The sequence below is a fragment of the Tribolium castaneum genome, chromosome 6 (genome assembly GCF_031307605.1).
Source record: "Tribolium castaneum strain GA2 chromosome 6, icTriCast1.1, whole genome shotgun sequence".
Taxonomy (NCBI): Eukaryota; Metazoa; Arthropoda; class Insecta; order Coleoptera; family Tenebrionidae; genus Tribolium; species Tribolium castaneum.
The window spans coordinates 11,914,146-11,932,572 of NC_087399.1; the positions used below are offsets into that span (position 1 = coordinate 11,914,146).

At 36.3% G+C, this 18,427-nt stretch overlaps 1 long non-coding RNA gene across 1 annotated transcript; it reads right to left on the reverse strand.

Annotated features, from left to right (window-relative positions):
• Positions 1 to 12,387: 12,387 nt before the first annotated feature.
• Positions 12,388 to 14,492, reverse strand: LOC135266560 (uncharacterized). The gene is made up of 2 exons (XR_010334669.1): positions 14,456 to 14,492; positions 12,388 to 14,401 (listed from the first exon to the last, which is right to left on the reverse strand). It is a non-coding gene; the product is annotated as an uncharacterized LOC135266560 (long non-coding RNA).
• Between the last annotated feature and the right edge of the window lie 3,935 nt (positions 14,493 to 18,427).

An 18,427-nucleotide genomic window follows, 5' to 3' on the forward strand; every position in this document is an offset into this window, starting at 1 on the left:
CCCACTCAAAAATAAATTGATAACAGTTTCTTAGCCATTCCTCAAAAAACAACCCCTTTAAGAAGGTTTTTCTAGTCTTTCTGGGGTTCACTGATATGCTTTTTCTGTTGGCGATAACTATGGAAAACTTTGTTTTCTGTGTATATTGGGCACTAACAATATGCCTCCCGTACGAAGACAACCACGTTACCAGCAGTTAACCCCTTTTGAGCGGGGGCGAATTGTCGGGCTACGTGAAGGTGGCATGTCGGTTCGGGAAATTGCAGCTCGTGTGAATCGTGGAGTGGCTACTGTCCTGCGATGTATACGGGCATGGGAGGAAGAAGGGAGAGAACATCGAGCGAGAGGTTCTGGACGGCCACGAGGTACTACCGCACGCCAGGATCGGTACCTCCACTTTTTAGCCTTTCGAGACCGGCATGTCTCCACACGGCGGATTGGTGACCAGTGGTATGCTGCAGAGGGTCGACCAGTTACAATGGCAACTGTATATAGACGAATCAGATCTTTCGGGCTTCACTCTTATCGTCCGCATTTGGTGCTCCCCTTAACTCCTCAACAACGACAACATCGACTTGACTGGTGTCGCGCGCGAGAGAATTGGGATCTAGAATGGAATTCGGTGGTCTTTTCGGATGAATCGCGGTTTTGTTTGGGCATGCATGATGGTCGACAAAGAGTTAGAAGGGTACGTGGGGAACGGCGAAACGTGGCCTTTTCTGTGGAACGCCCTGTAGCTCGAACTGTGGGTGTCATGATTTGGGGCGCGATAGCCTATGGTAGTAGGTCACCCCTTCTTTTTATTGAGGGATCCATGACTGCCCAGCGCTACGTACAGGAGGTTCTGGAACCTGTCGCAGTACCATATGTGCAAACTATTGAAAACGCGTCGTTTCAACAGGATAACGCCACGCCACACTCAGCACGCTTTACGTTGAGGTACTTAGAAGAAGTTCAGGTGCAAGTTCTTCCTTGGCCGCCTCGATCGCCTGACCTCTCGCCGATCGAGCACATATGGGATTCAATAGGTCGGCGAGTGACGAATTTACCCCAGCCTCCACAAACGCTAGCGGACCTGCGACGAGAAATTTTGACTGCTTGGGAGACCCTGCCCCAAGACGAAATTAATCATTTAATTCGAAGTATGCCACGGAGGGTTGCAGAGTGTATACATGCACGTGGAGGGCCAACCCATTATTAAGTTTTTTTTGTTAAAATTTCTATTTTTCAATTACACTTTTTTCATCATTTATTGTTTACTTTACCACCATTTTATATTTTTAATTTCATTAAATTCAACGCATTATTTCTGGATGTTCCGCTTTTTTTGATAAGTAGTATATATGGCTTCTATTTCTGGCTTCACTCATCCCTGCAGCAAAACGTTTTTTTTATTAAAATTGACTCAAAGTTAAAAACTTAAATAAGTTCTCACTAATTTTAATTTTGTTGAATTGTTTTACTTTTGATAGCAAAACAAAAAGAAAATCTGCTACATTTTCACCTATTTGTAAATTATTGACAACTTATTGACAGACAGTTGGTGGATTAAATTAACTAACAGCTAGTGTCACAGTGCAACTCGACTTATTTAAACTGCGCTTATATTTGTAAGCCTAGTTTTGTTTAGCGTTGTTTATGAGCCGAACCGATGCAGTTAGGCCTAAGTGCCTCCTGTTGGCTTGTGGGTTGTGTTTTGGTTACTGTCTAACTGCTAACTGCTATTTGTTTCACATTTTTAATATTTTTATCCGTACGCACAGTTTTTGTCTTACGTGCTCTTTTTTACCTGTTCTAACATATAATTAAGTTCACAGAAAATTAAATTTGATTTTTAAAAACCGGTAAAAATTTTATTTACCGAGCTCGCTAGAGTTGGATCTAATAAGAACTGAACTACATTTGTACTGGGTGGATATACTCAATCTTGGATCGTGTACATTTGGAGTACATAATTATATGCAGTACAGTTAAATTGCAATTTGGACAAGTACAATTACGTGTTACAAGAAAAAACTTCAAAGCCTGCAAGCTGTGTTGCCATTGCAAATTGTGTCAACACACAACACCATTATTACTTTCTTCAATTTACTAAAGTTTCTAGAGCTCCTGTACTATATGGTATAGAGTTTGTTTTGCTGAACATTTCATAACACCCTTTACACTATTAACTGTATTAGCTCATGTTCAGCTTTAGAGAATTCATGTTAGTGCACTGCAAACAGTTTTTCATAGTACACGTATGATGCTCCTTTGTTGTTCCCTTAATGCTATTCATATTATCTCCAACGTTCCCTTCACTTAACTGAATACATCATTGTGGTATTTTATGCTGCACTTGCAAAACCAATAATTGTCTTGGTTGGTTTACTTAAAATACCATGCCTACAAAAATTAAGGTCGTACTCGTAATTTTACTGAAGGAAAATATTTGTATTTGATTATAAGCAAACTTGGAGGCTGCTTAGGAACTGGTGTTTCAGTCTTTTTCACTATCTTTTCGAGTTTGTCTGGATGTAGTCAAGGCTTGGAAAATTCAGAATCGAGGTCTCTGACTCTGACTTTTTCAGTTTGTTTACTGATGTCTTCAGTCTTATTCTGTCGTTAGTCTTCGGCATTTTGAAGATGACGGTGATGTGTCTTAAATTATTAAAAGCTTTTTACTCTTATGAAATTGATGGAAATATGTGTAATGGACTAATGGTATATAGAGCTTGGGAATAATATATTAAGTATCAAGAACCGTAAGGAGATTTTACCGATCGAAGACAATTGTTAGTGATCGGTAATCCTTAACGTTCGTGATGTTTGTGGCGTTTTTTGCCCGATCCTTACATTATTTTAGAGATTTATTAAATAATGTGAAAATAATTGTCAAAACAGCAGGTTATGTTGGTTGGTATGTCTAAAGCCTCTGTAAGTAATATTGTCGACGCCTTAGACATAGCAACTAGTAAACACCACGTACTGTCTTGGCAACTGCCGTGGTAAACAATCAAATCTTATGAATAAATTGAGTATTTAATACCTCGGTTGTACTACGGTTAGCAATTGACGTGCAGTGACCGGTCAAGAGGCATTGCACCTAAGGTGTCGAAATTACTTACATGCCAAAACCTAATTTATTACACATTTTTATTGAAATATGTTTGACAAAGTAGTTTCAACATTTCCTACACAACGAACTTAGGTCATTACACTACAAGGCAATTGCTGATTCTGAGATCTCATTTGGATCAACAATATCCTGTATGTCGCTTTAAATTGTTTTGCATTAGGATTATTATTATGTGGGAAGTTTTGGGGGTCGGATGACTTAAAACTGACGGTGATTTTAAAAGATTTTATTTACACGCTATTTACAAGGGTCTGCCCTCGACGAAGGGCAGTGAGCGAGAGAGAGTTTTTCCCAACACCCCCGCTAGGAGATGGCGCTAGTGATCTTAGGGAGACCGTTCTGGGCTGGCGCGCACTTTAAATTGGTAAAATCGACTACAACTCGACCAGCCTGACTTCGATCGCCCTCGATCGATATAACATAAGGATGGTAGCATAAGTTTTTCAAAATTCATAAATGTAACCTAAACCTGGTAAACATAACTAAAATTCAATAAAATTCTTAGGTAAACTTAAACATAATTGCACATAAACATAAAAAAACATAATAAACATAATAACATAAGCAAATTCATCAAGTATAAATGAATTCATACATAATACATAATGCATTATAATTCATAAGAGACATAAGCGACATAAAATTCAAAAATTCATAACTGTACTTAGTCCATCATAATTCATAAGAGACATAAAATTCAAAAATTCATAATCCGTAAATAACAAACTTTTAAAACACAGAAAACTTAACTTTAAAACTTATAATCTATTACAATTATATAAATGAAAAGGGTGATTGCAGAACAAATAGATATTAAAACTGTTTTAGTAGAGTTGTCAGCAATGGGACAATGCATTGCTAACTACAAATTCTAACTAACTAATTAAGCTTGACAAGTGAATTGCAATCACTCGACAACCATGGTCTCATTCTGGAAGTATCGTACACTCCAGCGTATGTTGAAAGCCAGGAATGTCTTTCAAAAGGTATCTGTCATTTGAATAGATTTCTGACACCATATAGGGGCCTCTAAATTTTGGTATTAATTTTTTATTGATGCCCACACTTACATCCACGTTTTTAATTACAACATAATCACCTACCTGGTATTTTCTAGGACTCTTATGACGGTTGTCAAATTGGTCTTTATTATATTTACCGACCAATTCCATTTTCGTACTTGCTTCGGCCCTAATTGTAAGTAAATCACGACTATCCTTTTGTATAGACTCTAAATACGTTTTAATATTATCATCCTCCAAGTAGCTTTGATTGACCCCAAATAGTAATTTTGATGGGGAATACCCCGTGGAACGATTTACTGCATTATTTAGAACTAGTTCGAGTTGTGGTAAACTTTTGTCCCATTTATTTAACTCTACCGTCAGTTTGGCAAGCATGGGTGTTAATACGCGATTAACTCTTTCTATTTGTCCATTCGCTTTAGGAGCCGCTGTAGCTATCAATGCATGCTTGATGTTTTCAGATTCCATAAATGATTTAAATTTATTTGAAGTAAAGGCAGTACCCCTATCTGATATTAAAAATTTTTTAGGCTTGCTGTAGTATTGAAAATAAGTTTTTAGGTGCTTTATTACCTCATCACTATTGGCCGTCTTAGTCGGGTATAACTTTACAAATTTGCTGAAGGTATCTATAATTTCAAAAACATATTTATGTTGGGTAGTACTTTTTTCAAGAGGACCGTAGTGGTCAATATGCACAATTTGAAAAGGTTCCTCGTTTTTAGGAATATTATGTAACTCACCTTCCTGTTTACCTGAGTTAGGAGAAAAAGATATGCACTTCAGACAATTTGATATATATTCACTAACTTTAGACCGTAATTTAGGAAACCAATAATACCTTGTAATCAATTCTACTACTTTATCTACACCTAAGTGTCCAAAATCATCATGATATTTTCTAATTACTTGCTGTTCCATTTTTGCAGGTATATAAAATAACGACTTATTCTTAAACTTATAATAGATTAGCCCGTTTCGTAATTCGAATTTTGAATGTTCCTGATTTTCTAGTAAATTACGAATCTCAGCTAAAGAAGAATCTTGATTTTGTTTGAAAGACAAATTTTACTCAAATGTATTATCTTCCAAAATATGTACATGATTTCGACTAAGAGCATCTACGTGTTTCATTTGATTGCCATTTCTGTGCTCTAACATGTAATCATAATTTTGTAAAAACAGTGCCCATCTAGCTATTCTGGAATTCAACTCCTTTTTATGTAAGGTTAAGGTGATACTATTACAATCCGTAACAATTTTAAATTTGATACCTTGCAAATAAGGATGATACCGTTTCAGGGCATATATAATCGCCAAACACTCTAATTCATAGCTGTGATATTTACTCTCATTTCCCGTGGTCCTTTTGCTAAAAAATGAAATCGGATGGAATTTATTATCCGGTTGTTTTTGTAGTAAAACGGCACCAAATCCTTCAGCTGATGCGTCACAATGAAGCTCTGTCTCTGCGTTAGGTGAATAAATGGCAAGTATGGGGTGAGATACAAGTAAATTTTTTAATAATTCAAAAGCTGTCAGCTCTTTTTCCTTAAATTCAAAAACGGCATTCTTTTTAATTAAGTCATATAAAGGCTTTGCTAATATCGAAAAATCCTTAATAAATCTCCGGAAGTAGCTTATTAGTCCTAAGAAGCTTTGTAATTGTTTAGCGTTAGTGGGGACTGGAAAACGAAAAACAGAATCAATTTGCTCTGACGTAGGAGTAATTCCTTCTGAATTAATATCATATCCTAAGTAGCAAATACTAGTCACAAGGAAATAGCATTTATCTAATCTCAACTCTAAATTGTTTGTTTTGAGCCTTACCAACACCGTTTTTAAAAGTTGCAAATTTTCTTCGATAGTCACAGAAGGTATTAAAATGTCGTCTAAAAAGATACAAATTTTTGATTCTCTTACCAAATTCCTAAAAATTGCGTGTATATACCTCATAAAAATACTGGGACTGTTACAAAATCCGAAAGGTAATCGTTCATATTCATATTGGCCCATTGGAGTAATGAATGACGAATATTGCGTAGAGTCCTCTGCTAGTTTAATTTGGTGAAATGCACTTTTTAAATCCAATTTAGTAAAATAACGCTTGTCTCTTAGCTTATCCAATTCCAAATCTACACACAGCCTTAATTCTCCTGATTTTTTGGGTACCAAAACAATTGGAGAAGCATAAGGTGAGTTGCTTTCCTTAATAATGCCTTCTCTTTGTAAATCATCTAAAATCTTTTGTAATTGATTTTTTTCGTAAAAAGACAAACGCCTAGGATGAAAATTAAAAGGAGTATGATCCGGTCTTAAAATAATTTTGGTTTGAAAATCGGTCGGAGTGCCTTGGGTATCATTGACTTTAGGCAGATTATATTCATAAACTAAATTTTCTACCTTTTGTAAAGTTTCTCGAGGTAATTCAGGATTTATAACACAATCTAATTCCTTGCCTTCAAACACTGTGGTGTCGATTAAGAGCAATTCATTATCAAAACTTTCGCGTCGCTCATTAGGTTTTTGTTCAATTATCATATTATTATCGTCAAAACTTATTTTCAATCCCGAAGTGAACAAAAAATTCCTTCCCAATGCGACATCATACTTCATTGTTTCATCGGGTACGACATGAAAAAGGATAGACGTCTTAATACTATTTACAAACACAGTTCCTTCGTAAAGAGCTAAAATTATCAATTTTGAAGAATTAATCCCGGTGTAACACTGAGTGTCAAAATAAGGCTTACGCAAATTGTGTGGTATGAGGAATGATCTTATGAAAGATATAGGACTACCTGAATCAACTACACCTAAAAGATTTTTAGCAATATCACCTAATTCAAGGTCCACCGCAACTTCGCAGTCTCTCCCCGACTTCTCAACAAGCATTGCGTGATTCCTTGCCGTTTCGCTTCGCTCAATGGGCCTCTCTTTCCTTTTTCTATCGGGACAATTTGCTACGACATGGTCCAGTTTCCCACAGCCGTAACAAGAACCTTTCTCCCTCTTCGGTTTCGGACATTGGGCCGCTACGTGTCCTATAAGGCTGCAATTAAAACATTTCCTTGGAATTGGGTCCAAATGCTTTTTGTCTTCGGCAAATGCGGACGTTTTCGGTTTTTCCTTAACCCCCCGGTACTCTCCTCTGCTGGATCCGGCAATTTTCAGATTAGCTGGACGCCTCGTACAACATTAATTTGTTTTCACTGTCATCTACGATGTAGTGCACCACCGCTTCTTCTTCAATATTACCCCGTGAAGCCAACTCCTTCATCAAAAGAAAATATTCATACGCAGATTCACTTTTTTTCATTTTTCTTTCCCGTAATTGTTGATGCAACTCCGCGCTGTTTATTTTGGCCGCGAACTCTCGCACTAATCGAGTTTTGAGGTCGTACCACGTCCTTACTCCGTGTAAACCCTGGACAAACATTTTGGCTAACCCGATTAACGACTTTTTTGCAAATAAAAATGATTGCATCCCAACAACATTGCCAAATCTTCAAAATCAGCCACGAACTTTTCGACTGGATACGCCGGGTCTGTGCCTGAAAAGGGTCGTATCGAATCCTCCACGTCTCTAAACGATATCGAAAAATTCGGCACTGGGGTCTGCGGCATGATTTGTTGTCTCGAAGCAGGTCGATTGCCCGTCGCCACTTCTGTATCATTAGCTACGGTATGGATGTCTTCCTCTTCGTCATCCTCCACTTCTGCAACGGCATTGAGGGCACTAAAGTCTGTTAATGCGATGCACAGCCGCGTCGCGAGGTCCTCTGCGGTCCCATCGTAACTTATACCCAAAAGCACGCAAACCGCCGTAAGTTCCGCGACACTGTACCCCCTTTTTAGGTTTTCAATTTTCTGTTGACATTCATCCGAGTCTACCTCCCACACGAAACCCTCAAAGTCACAAATTTTTGTACGATTTAGTCTTTGGCCCGTTCCGAATAGAATATTAAAAAGCGTACGCGCCGAACTGACCGGAGCCTTCCTAATGTTGTCTCTTAATTCACCCACTTCTCCCAGTTTCGCCATATTTCCCCACACGGCAGTACCCACCACGTGGTCACAAATTTTCTTAATTTATTAAAAGTCTAAATCACTAATTCACAAAAAAAGAACACTTATGGGCTTCTTCTACCCCACACCTGATGATTTGTGGGAAGTTTTGGGGGTCGGATGACTTAAAACTGACGGTGATTTTAAAAGATTTTATTTACACGCTATTTACAAGGGTCTGTCCTCGACGAAGGGCAGTGAGCGAGAGAGAGTTTTTCCCAACACCCCCGCTAGGGGATGGCGCTAGTGATCTTAGGGAGACCGTTCTGGGCTGGCGCGCACTTTAAATTGGTAAAATCGACTACAATTAAATCCTCGATTGTTTCATACAGTATGGTTTTGGAGCAGGTAAGTAAATACTTTTAAACTTTTTTGTAAGAAATCCTAATTGGAAAATATTCTTTAAACAAATAATTAAACCCAAGAGACCAATTTTTCTTGTCCTTTTACCCAGCAATATTTTTTCAAAATATTTATAAACAATACAAAATACAAATGCTTTCCGCGTTAACCATGATAAATTAGTTTCATGTAATGGAAGTCCTCATTTCCCATTAGTTTTTTAATTGTATTCATAAAAGACATGTTGTGATAGTATTAACGTATATTTATTAAAAAACAACGAACACAACAACTACACATTAAACGACAAATATTATAATTATAATGAAAAACACAAAATTAGACAAAACGAAAGAAGGTGGTTATGCACCACCATCCTACTATTTTTTTCTTCTATAAATTAGTTTGAATTTTAATTTAATAAATATTTGTTAACTCTACTTGTAACTCCTTTGGGGCCGCCAATTGAGATTGAGAGGTCCCTGCACCTTCATCACGGACGAATTACTATTTTTTGATTTTGCTTCTTGGTTTTAGAGAATTATCATTTTTATTGGGTTTGTAACATTGACACCTACTTCCAGCTCTTTTTTAAGCTCTCTTATTCTCATGTTGAGTTGTTCAATTGTTTGACAGTGACAACTGCGAAATAATGTTGTCTAAAACAGTAAGGACCGTTCGCTCTGTAAAATCCTTCTAACTCAAATTCTATTGCAAACTGCAGAGCTTTAGAAGCGGTCTCACTTATCATGTAGGAGTTGTTCATTTGACACTCACGTTCCCTATTAGCGGGTGAACCAGAAACGCGAACCTGATGAGTACCGACCTCGGATGAGTACCGACTCTGAATGCGCACCGACCCAGTGTTGCAAACTGTTCGGAATGTATTCCTACTAAACACATGTTGCAAATCTACCAGATTTCCTCTAGATTTTTTTCTGCTTTTACAGGTATCTACTAAAAATTATTTTGACTACTATTTAGATGGAGCGATTATTATGAAAATATTTTATTAAGAAATAAATCACTACATATGAATAAAAATAAATTTTAATTCTAATTTTTTAACGAAAAAATAATGCTAAAATAAACTACATCGTTATAAAATTGTTCAAAAACAAGCAACATGTAGAAGTAACTACATATAAAATATTACAACAAATAAAAAATTAAATATAACAAAAAACAGGTGATCCACCATCACAAAAAATTAAACCGAGTCTAGACTATTTAGTACTTGTTCGTTCAAGAATGGAGTTTGTAATAGAATCTGCATCACATTTTCCAAACAAACTAAATTAAAAAACGAGTTAACAATTTTGTTCATTTTAAAACTAAAATAGATAATGGTAATTCCTAAATACTTGTCTACCGTTATGTCTGTTGATTCGTCTAAAATGAGGCTAAACGGAGAATCACCAATATCCTCACACATGTCTTCAATAAAATGTGGGGACCATACATTTTTTAGGATATTAGTACATTTTGTTCTATGCATTTGAAGATTGGCGCTTGCGTCACAATTTATAAAGGCTTTTTTGCAACAGTCTGTCAACTACATTTAAGGACGTATGTTTCGCAGTAAATAATGCTAGACGAGCTTCTGCAAATTTGGCTTCATTTTTTTCAGGTCTAAATGGTATTTTTTTTATTTGACCATGTACTGGCTTTCCTATGGCAGTTTCAGCGATTGTCTTGTGTTTCTTGGATTCTCCATGAGCCTTCAAATCCGCATATCTACTAGTGACAATTTTTGAACAAAATTTACACTTTGCCTCTTTCCCTGCAATGCTTTCTACAACCACTAGCCAGTCTTTCAAAATAGGATCCTTCAACCATGCGTCGCGGAACTTTTGAGTATACTGTAGTTTTAGCATTTCAGATGACGCAATTTTAATAATAATAATAATAATAAGTTTATTTTTCCAACAGGTACATAACCCAATTACAGAAAAAAAATACAATTAAAACTAAAATACAATAAACACTAGTTACAATTGCAAAAACAACCTAACATACACATTTTATACGTATTCTTTATATGCCAAGCAGACAGTATTAATAATAACAGCTAAATTATCACTATGTATATCACAACGACTACAAATTTTATTAAAGTAAGAAGACAACAGTAATAGGAGCTTTCAGAGCTAAATTAACGCGACTTATACCTTTATAAAAAGTGGGAGTTGAGCGCGAATTAAGCCGTGGAACAGTGAAAGAAAGTTGATTTAGTAATTCACTACAATCAATCTTGTTATGGAGTAGATTATATAAAAAATTTATGGCAATACAAATGCGACGAAGCTGTAGGGATTGAAGTTGAAACCTATCTAATAGTATTTGCTCGTCAACACCTTGTATTGGATAAACACCATCAGAGAGAAACGCCAGATATTTTAAGAAACGTCTTTGCACGTTTTCCAGTTGTACAACGTAAGTGTTATAAATGGGGTTCCATATTAATGCCCCATATTCCAATCGGGATCTAACAAATGCGAAGTAAAGAATACGAAGAATTTTAATGTTGGTGAATTCCCGACCATTTCTGTATATAAACCCATAACTCTTAAGAGCTTTGTCGACAAATTCCCTTACATGGAAATTAAATGAAAGTTCGGCGTCGAAAGTAATACCCAGGTCCTTTACAGTGATAACGCGATTCAGTACAGAGTTTGAAATTTCGTATGGATAGTTGATGATATTTTGTTTCTTCGTAAAAGATATCACGCAACATTTGGCTAAATTCAGTTGTAGACGGTTCTTGTCGCACCAGATGTTTAAGGTTTTCAGACATTCTTGCAATATTTCTGAATCTTGGAATGAGTTAATTTCCATGTATAGTTTCAAATCATCCGCAAACAATAGTATGGAACACTGATCAGCCAGGTCGTTAATGTATAGGAGAAAGATCAAGGGCCCCAGATTGGAACCCTGAGGTACACCGGACGTAGTAATGAACTCATTGGACAGAAAGTTATTGTATCTAACTCGCTGCCGTCGATGAAAAAGATAAGATTTGATGAGAGAGACGAGAGAGTCAGAGAAGCCAAAGGTGTTGAGTTTGCTTAACAATATATAATGGTCGATCTGATCAAAAGCCTTCTGAAAATCTGTATAAATAACATCTACTTGGCTTCTTCTGTTTAGCGCCTCCGATAAATTGTGTTAGAGTGGCTAAGTTGGTTATCGTAGATCTATTCTCCATGAAGCCATGTTGGTGGGGCGAAATGAGATTTTTCACTGACTTATAGATATAAGAGTAGAGAATTGACTCGAAGATTTTAGAGAAATTGCAGAGAATAGAAATTGGCCGGTAGTTTTCAATTTTATTAGTGTCACCTTTTTTTAAAACTGGGCAGATATGCGTTACTTTCCAAACAGAAGGAAAAGTGGAAGACTCGAGAATCAAATTGAATATATGAAAAAGCGGAGCAGAAAATACAAAAGCACAATCCCTTAAAAGAAAACTTGGTATGCCATCGCATCCCGAGGTCATTGAATTTTTAGCTCTCCTTAGCTGTCGCAAGATATCGTCCTCTGAGATTTTGGGCAGCAGGATGTTATTATTCGTTGTCATATTAGCAGAATAATTATTGTCGAGTGAAACAGTGTATACACTTTTGAAGTAGTCGGCGAAATTATTGACGATAATACAAGGATCCCTCTAGACCAGTGTTCTTCAACCTTTGCCATCCGGCGGAACCCTTTGTCGAGATATTTTTTTTTATGGAACCCTTCATTTAGTAATACACCCAGATGAGATTTTAGGGACAGCTGCGTTGACTTGTTACGAACAAGGTGAGCCCGTGCTTTGGTAATAAAAACTCTAAATAAGATTTAAATTTGCATTTATTTAAACAAACTTTAAACAAAAAGATAAATATTCCAAATAAAATAATATATAAAATAAAAAATAAAAATTAATGACTTTTTTGCGCTTGCTTATTATTGCACAAATTATCAATATCGGGATGGATCGTTGTTAATTGGAGACGCATATCATCCTCAGCGTCAAGTCTATTTCTGTACTTGGTTTTTGTTGCGACGTAAACAGAAAACGATTTCTCACAAAGGTAGGTTGTCACGAAAGGCATCAATTCTTTTACGGCACGTTTGGAAATTTCTGGAAATTCGTCCATTAATTTTATCCAAAATGGGCCAATGCCATCCGGTACAAAAGTAGACTTTAATGTTGTATCAGTGCGTATATCTATCAGTTGCTCCCTTTCTTTAATTGGGAGGGTATCCACATTACCACACTCATTAAACGGATTTTCGACCCAACTAATATTGTTGCACGTAGGAGGAAAATATTCCAAAAAAGTGTTTTTCAAGCCATTTAAATGTTCCAAAATATTGCTTTTTAAATTCGGGTCTAATGCAGTATTACTGGTTTCCAAAAAATCGTTTAAATTAGCAAAACATTCCGTATTATTTTTGGTGATACATTCCTCCCAAAGCTTGAGTTTAGATTTTATCGAGTTTATTCTGCTATTGACCTTAAAAATTGTAGAATTTGGTCCCTGAAGTGAAAGATTAACTTCGTTCAGGTATGAAAATATATCTGCAATGTAGGCCAGATTTTGAAGCCAACTAGTATCATTAAGTTTTCCAGCAAATTCACGTTCATTAAAAAAGATTCGAATTTCATCACGCAATTCCCAAAATCGCGTTAGGACCTTTCCCCTCGATAACCATCTTACTTCGGTATGAAGAAGGAGATTTTTATGTAAGCTTCCCAAATCATCGCACAATAGGGCAAATACCCTGGCATTTAGAGGTCTGGATTTGATGAAATTAATCATCTTAACGGCGTCATTGAGTACTTCGTGCAAAGCATTTGGTATCCGTTTGACAGCGAGAGCATGACGATGAAGGCAGCAATGGCTAGCTTTGATGTCTGGAACCAGCTTTTTTATACGTGCTATTACGCCCTTTATAACACCCACCATAGCTTTGGCTCCATCAGTGCATATGTGATAGCATAAATTCCAAGGAATTGAATGTTTTTCAAAATAAGCATTAAGTAAATTAAATATTTCTTCACCTGTTGTTTGAGTTGGCAGAGCCTTGCAAAAAAGCATATCTTCCTCAAAAGAAGATTCGTGTATGTATCTCACAAATACTAATAAAATTGCTAATCCAGCTACATCTGTGGACTCATCCATTTGCAAAGTAAATCCACATTTAGCATTTTTCAAACGATTTACTAGTACCGCTTCGCAGAAATATGACATATCTTCAATTCGTCGTGAAATCGTCGTGTCAGACAATGGGACGAGATCGACTTTGCTTGCAAATTTTTCGCCGAATACGCATGTAGTTAAGTCTTTCGTACAAGGTTTAATTAATTTTTCAGCAATAGTATAAGCTTCGCCTTGTTTAGCTATGCGCAAGCTAACTAAATAAGATGCTTTTAGTAGATTTTTATTATCATCACGAACATATCTTTCAAAGGTATGCTTTTTCTGATTTAGTTCATTACATTTTCTTTTAAAATATTCGCTTTTACCTTTTAAAGTCGGATGTTTAGTGTCCAAATGTCGCTTCAGCTTTGCAGGATTTAAACTGCTGTTGTTCACTACTTGCTCACATATTACGCAAAGTCCATTTGGCTCATCTTTATCACCAGTCCAAGTAAATCCGAAGTTCAAGTAATCTTCATCATATTTTCGTTTTTTTCGACTTGTTGTTCCCGCTTTATTTTCTTCTCCAATAATATCTGTCGAGTCTAATGTTGGCGGAAGACAGTTGGAATTTTCAAGATAGCAAGAGGATTGTTCTTGGGATTGTGATTCCAATTTGCCACTTTTGAGCCAATTCAGCATCATATTTCTGAACGATTCTAGGTTAGGATCAAACAAAATACAATTTATTTTAAAACTGTAAGTTAACTTACCTTTGCTTGTCTAAACCTAAAACAACAACAAAACTACTAAGGTTAAGTGCAGTGTAAGTCAACTATGCGAATGGATAACATGTTTCAACATGAAACTCCGATTGACGCATGTGCATTCTGAAGAGCGGCGCGGCCGACGTCTCTCGAATTGAAGCAATGACTCGCGGAACCCCGAAAGCCTTTGGGTGGAACCCTAGGGTTCCGCGGAACACAGGTTGAAGAACACTGCACTAGACGAAAAAAATCCTCACTAAATCGACTATTTATTCTACCAGATTTAGTAGAAAATCTACCAAATTGGCAACCCTGCACCGACCACCTCGAATGCGTACCAATCTCTATCTATTTATATTTCGTAACTTGTCTTTGATCACATATGCGATTTCTGTTGTTATTTGATAAACCAACTACAAAATATGCTATTCAATCAAGTGTTTGAATATTTTTTATTTTGTTAAAACGAAGTATGCCGTTCATCCAAATGTTAAAACAATGTCTTATGAGCCCCTCCTCGTTCATAAGTGTGGGACAACCTTACTTTGTCCCTCCATTAATTTTAATTGTTTGTGTGTTTGTGTATATGTATGTTTTAAAATATAAATATGCAAACCAAAATGCTTTTCTAATATTCCAAATACAAATTTTTGTGTTTTTAGAAATTTCGTGCGTGTGTTTATTACTGATTCGGCAATGGAATATTTACCATCATTACCATGATATTATAATCACAATATAACACAAATTAAGGTAAACAGATTACGAATCTGAAATGCACTTTTAGTGGCAATCGCTTCACGCATTGTATCCTCATAGAGTTGCGGATCTTCCAAAAGACGAAGAGCTTTACAAACTGACTGATAATTTGGATGAATTATTCCGTTTAGAGTTCGTAAATCTTCAAAGCTTGTAGCACCTCGTTTAAGATTTAACATTAAACGAAGATAATAACGTTCGCCTTCAGCCATAGATACTTCTGCCAATGTTCCAATCATTTTACTGATTTTCTTTCTCGGTTTCCATAAACTATTTTTATTATCCCGAGGGAAATATTCAGGAATTTCTGAATATTTATACTGTCTTGCTTCGGGCATAGTCGAATTTAATGTAAACCATGACATAAGTTTGGTAGGTCGTTTCGAAACATTTTGAATTTGATCGATATCGTTGTTTTCATCAAAAGTTATATATTGTTCATTTGGCAAATGAAAAGGAAGAACTAAAACTGCATGAGACCGACTACTTAATGGAAATTCAAATGGATTCAGGTGCACTCACTATAAGATGCGTATTGGTCCACCTCGTTCCAATTGAGGACGCCTAGATTACGTAGTTCCTGAGTGGCTAAAGAAACATGATCGTTTCCTTTAGTTATGTATTTGTGAAAATATTTAATATTGATAATTGTACCACAAATTTCCACATTTAAATGACAGTCGTGTTTAGCAGCCAACACTTTATTGTGTGGTACGATTCTTCGATTATCAATAACAGTACTATCGTAGAATTCAATAATTGATCAATCGTTGGGTCTTTTGTATTCAGGTTGACGAATGCGGTTGTTTCCCAGCAATACTGTGCTTTCTCTAAATGCCTTTGGATATCCTTTGCTGCAACGTCCATCAATAATGCATGCTGCGTTTGCGTGCTCGACACCCCCACACGGTCTATGGATAAAATGCCTTTTAATCAACTCATACATTTGTGGTTCTTGTTGAGGATTAGGAATTCTAGCTGAAACAGCTGAATCCACTTCTTGTTCAGTTTGCAACTTGTCTTCAGGTCGTAGGGTCAAAAGTATATGTGCATGTGGTAAACCTCGTTTTTGAAATTCTATTACATACATATAATTTAGAGGTACGCCAAAATATTGTTTGTTTGTAGTATCGTCAATCAGTTCTGCTAATTTACTTGCAAAGACACGACATACTAAATCAGGACGATGCTGCCATTGTTGTTTTCCATCAAGATTCGTTGTAATTTCAGTCCACTGTGGATTACAGGTAAATGTTATAAATAAGTCTAGCCTTCCATGTCGTGCTACTATAGTCACCGCGTCCAAGTATTTGCGATTTCTATCTCTTGGACTATTTAGAAATCCCTTTGGTAAAATTACTACATTCCCGACTCGAACATTAGCATTCGCTGCTTTTGCTACTAAATATTTTTGTAATGCTGTATAATCGGACACTGTTAACCTTAACTGATTTTGTTTAATTCACCACAGATTATTCGCCTCACACTTAACCCACGCGTCAATAATATATTGCTGAAACAATTTTCCACTGTGATGTAAAATCGAAAATTGATTTCTTATTTGAAGTCGGTATTTATAAAATTCTCGAAATGAAACACCTTTTCTTTGTCTGTCGACCATCACCTCGTCGCCGTCTGCATTTTCAAAAATTGTTTTCATTATCTTCATCCCCCTGTGGTGGTAAGTTTTTACTATGATGATGGCCTGGTCTCTCATATGTATGTTGCAAATTTATATCGTATTCCGTTTCCCCATGAGGAAACAGTAAAGGATACACCATTGGATCTAATAAACGATTTAAATTTTTGAGTTCATGACGGACACCTTTATCTCTCGAATATATTATTAGGTCGACATCAAAAGGTGGTTCTTCACCATCAAATTCAGCTGCTACATCTGATCGACTTGTGGGTATTCCGTGTTGACGTTAATCTTCGTTTATATTTAATTTAAAAGCAGCAATGACATTTTGCACCGGATCTATGTCGTTGTTGGTTCCTCCTCCTCCTCTTCTTTGCCATTCTTGTCTCAAATCATTAATCACCTCTTTAATCGTCTTGTATGATCGAACCCACCGATTATATTGACGCAACATATTTTCCAATACAGTAATTGTTCCACGATTGATTCTGTCTCTAACAAAATTTGCTCGCCGTTCAATAGCATCTTCGGCTTCGATAAAATAGTAACTACTTAAAATAGGATCTTCGTTGTTTGGAAAAGGCAACGGTTCGGTAAAGTGGTAAATCTGACCACAAATATTGAAGCACCATGGTCCTTGGCCAATATTACGATCCTGAGGTATTTTTGCTTTAAACGAAGCCATGGCAAATAAATTGTTGGCAGATCGAATATTTTTTCTATACTGGATGCTTAATGCATCGTCAGACGTAAGAAGGTGATATAATTCATCAGGACACGGGGCAAGTTGAGGAAGATTTACCTTACCAAAATTGCAACAGGCAAATCTACTTCCTTCTCTATCACATTTAGGTTTTTCCAAAGTAAAAAAATTAGCTTCACAGTGAGGACAAATTTGATTTAGTGTTCCGATATTATACTTGGGCGCATTTTTGACATTTTGAGTTTGTAATGCAAACTTGTAAGTTCTCTTATGAGGTACGACAGCATGTCGTCTTTTTGGTAAGTTGTTGGTGGCAGCGACAGCATTGTTAATGTTCAAATCGGGCAAAGAAGTTTTACTTGTAGTAGTAGTAGTAGTAGTAGTAGCAGCAACAGAAAACGAAGAAGTATTTTGCAAATAAGATTGAAGACGTGTTTCCACATAAGGATCTTTGAAAATTCGTACAAAAGGTTGTCGAAGAAACATGGTGGTATCTATGAAAGTTCTGACACGATCTTCTACATGAGGATATCTAGTTAAACAAACAACAGGCACATTTTCACCATCCACAGATGTGCTTTGCCGATGCCGGCGGCGGTCATCTGATAAATGAGCATTTCGATTTTGTCTTCGCCAATTTCGCTTTATTATGTACTGTGAAGTTTGGGAATTTTCCATTTTGAATCAGTCTTTAATAATTATCTGCAACAAATGTTGTTATGTATTAGCAACATGTGTCGCATTTTGTTTTTATTTACCTCAACCAACTTTTTTTTCAAGTGATATACAATTTAATTAACAATACATATCCAAATTAACACATAAGTCTTTCCAAACAATATGTGCATTAATGATTAATACGGATAAGGAGGAA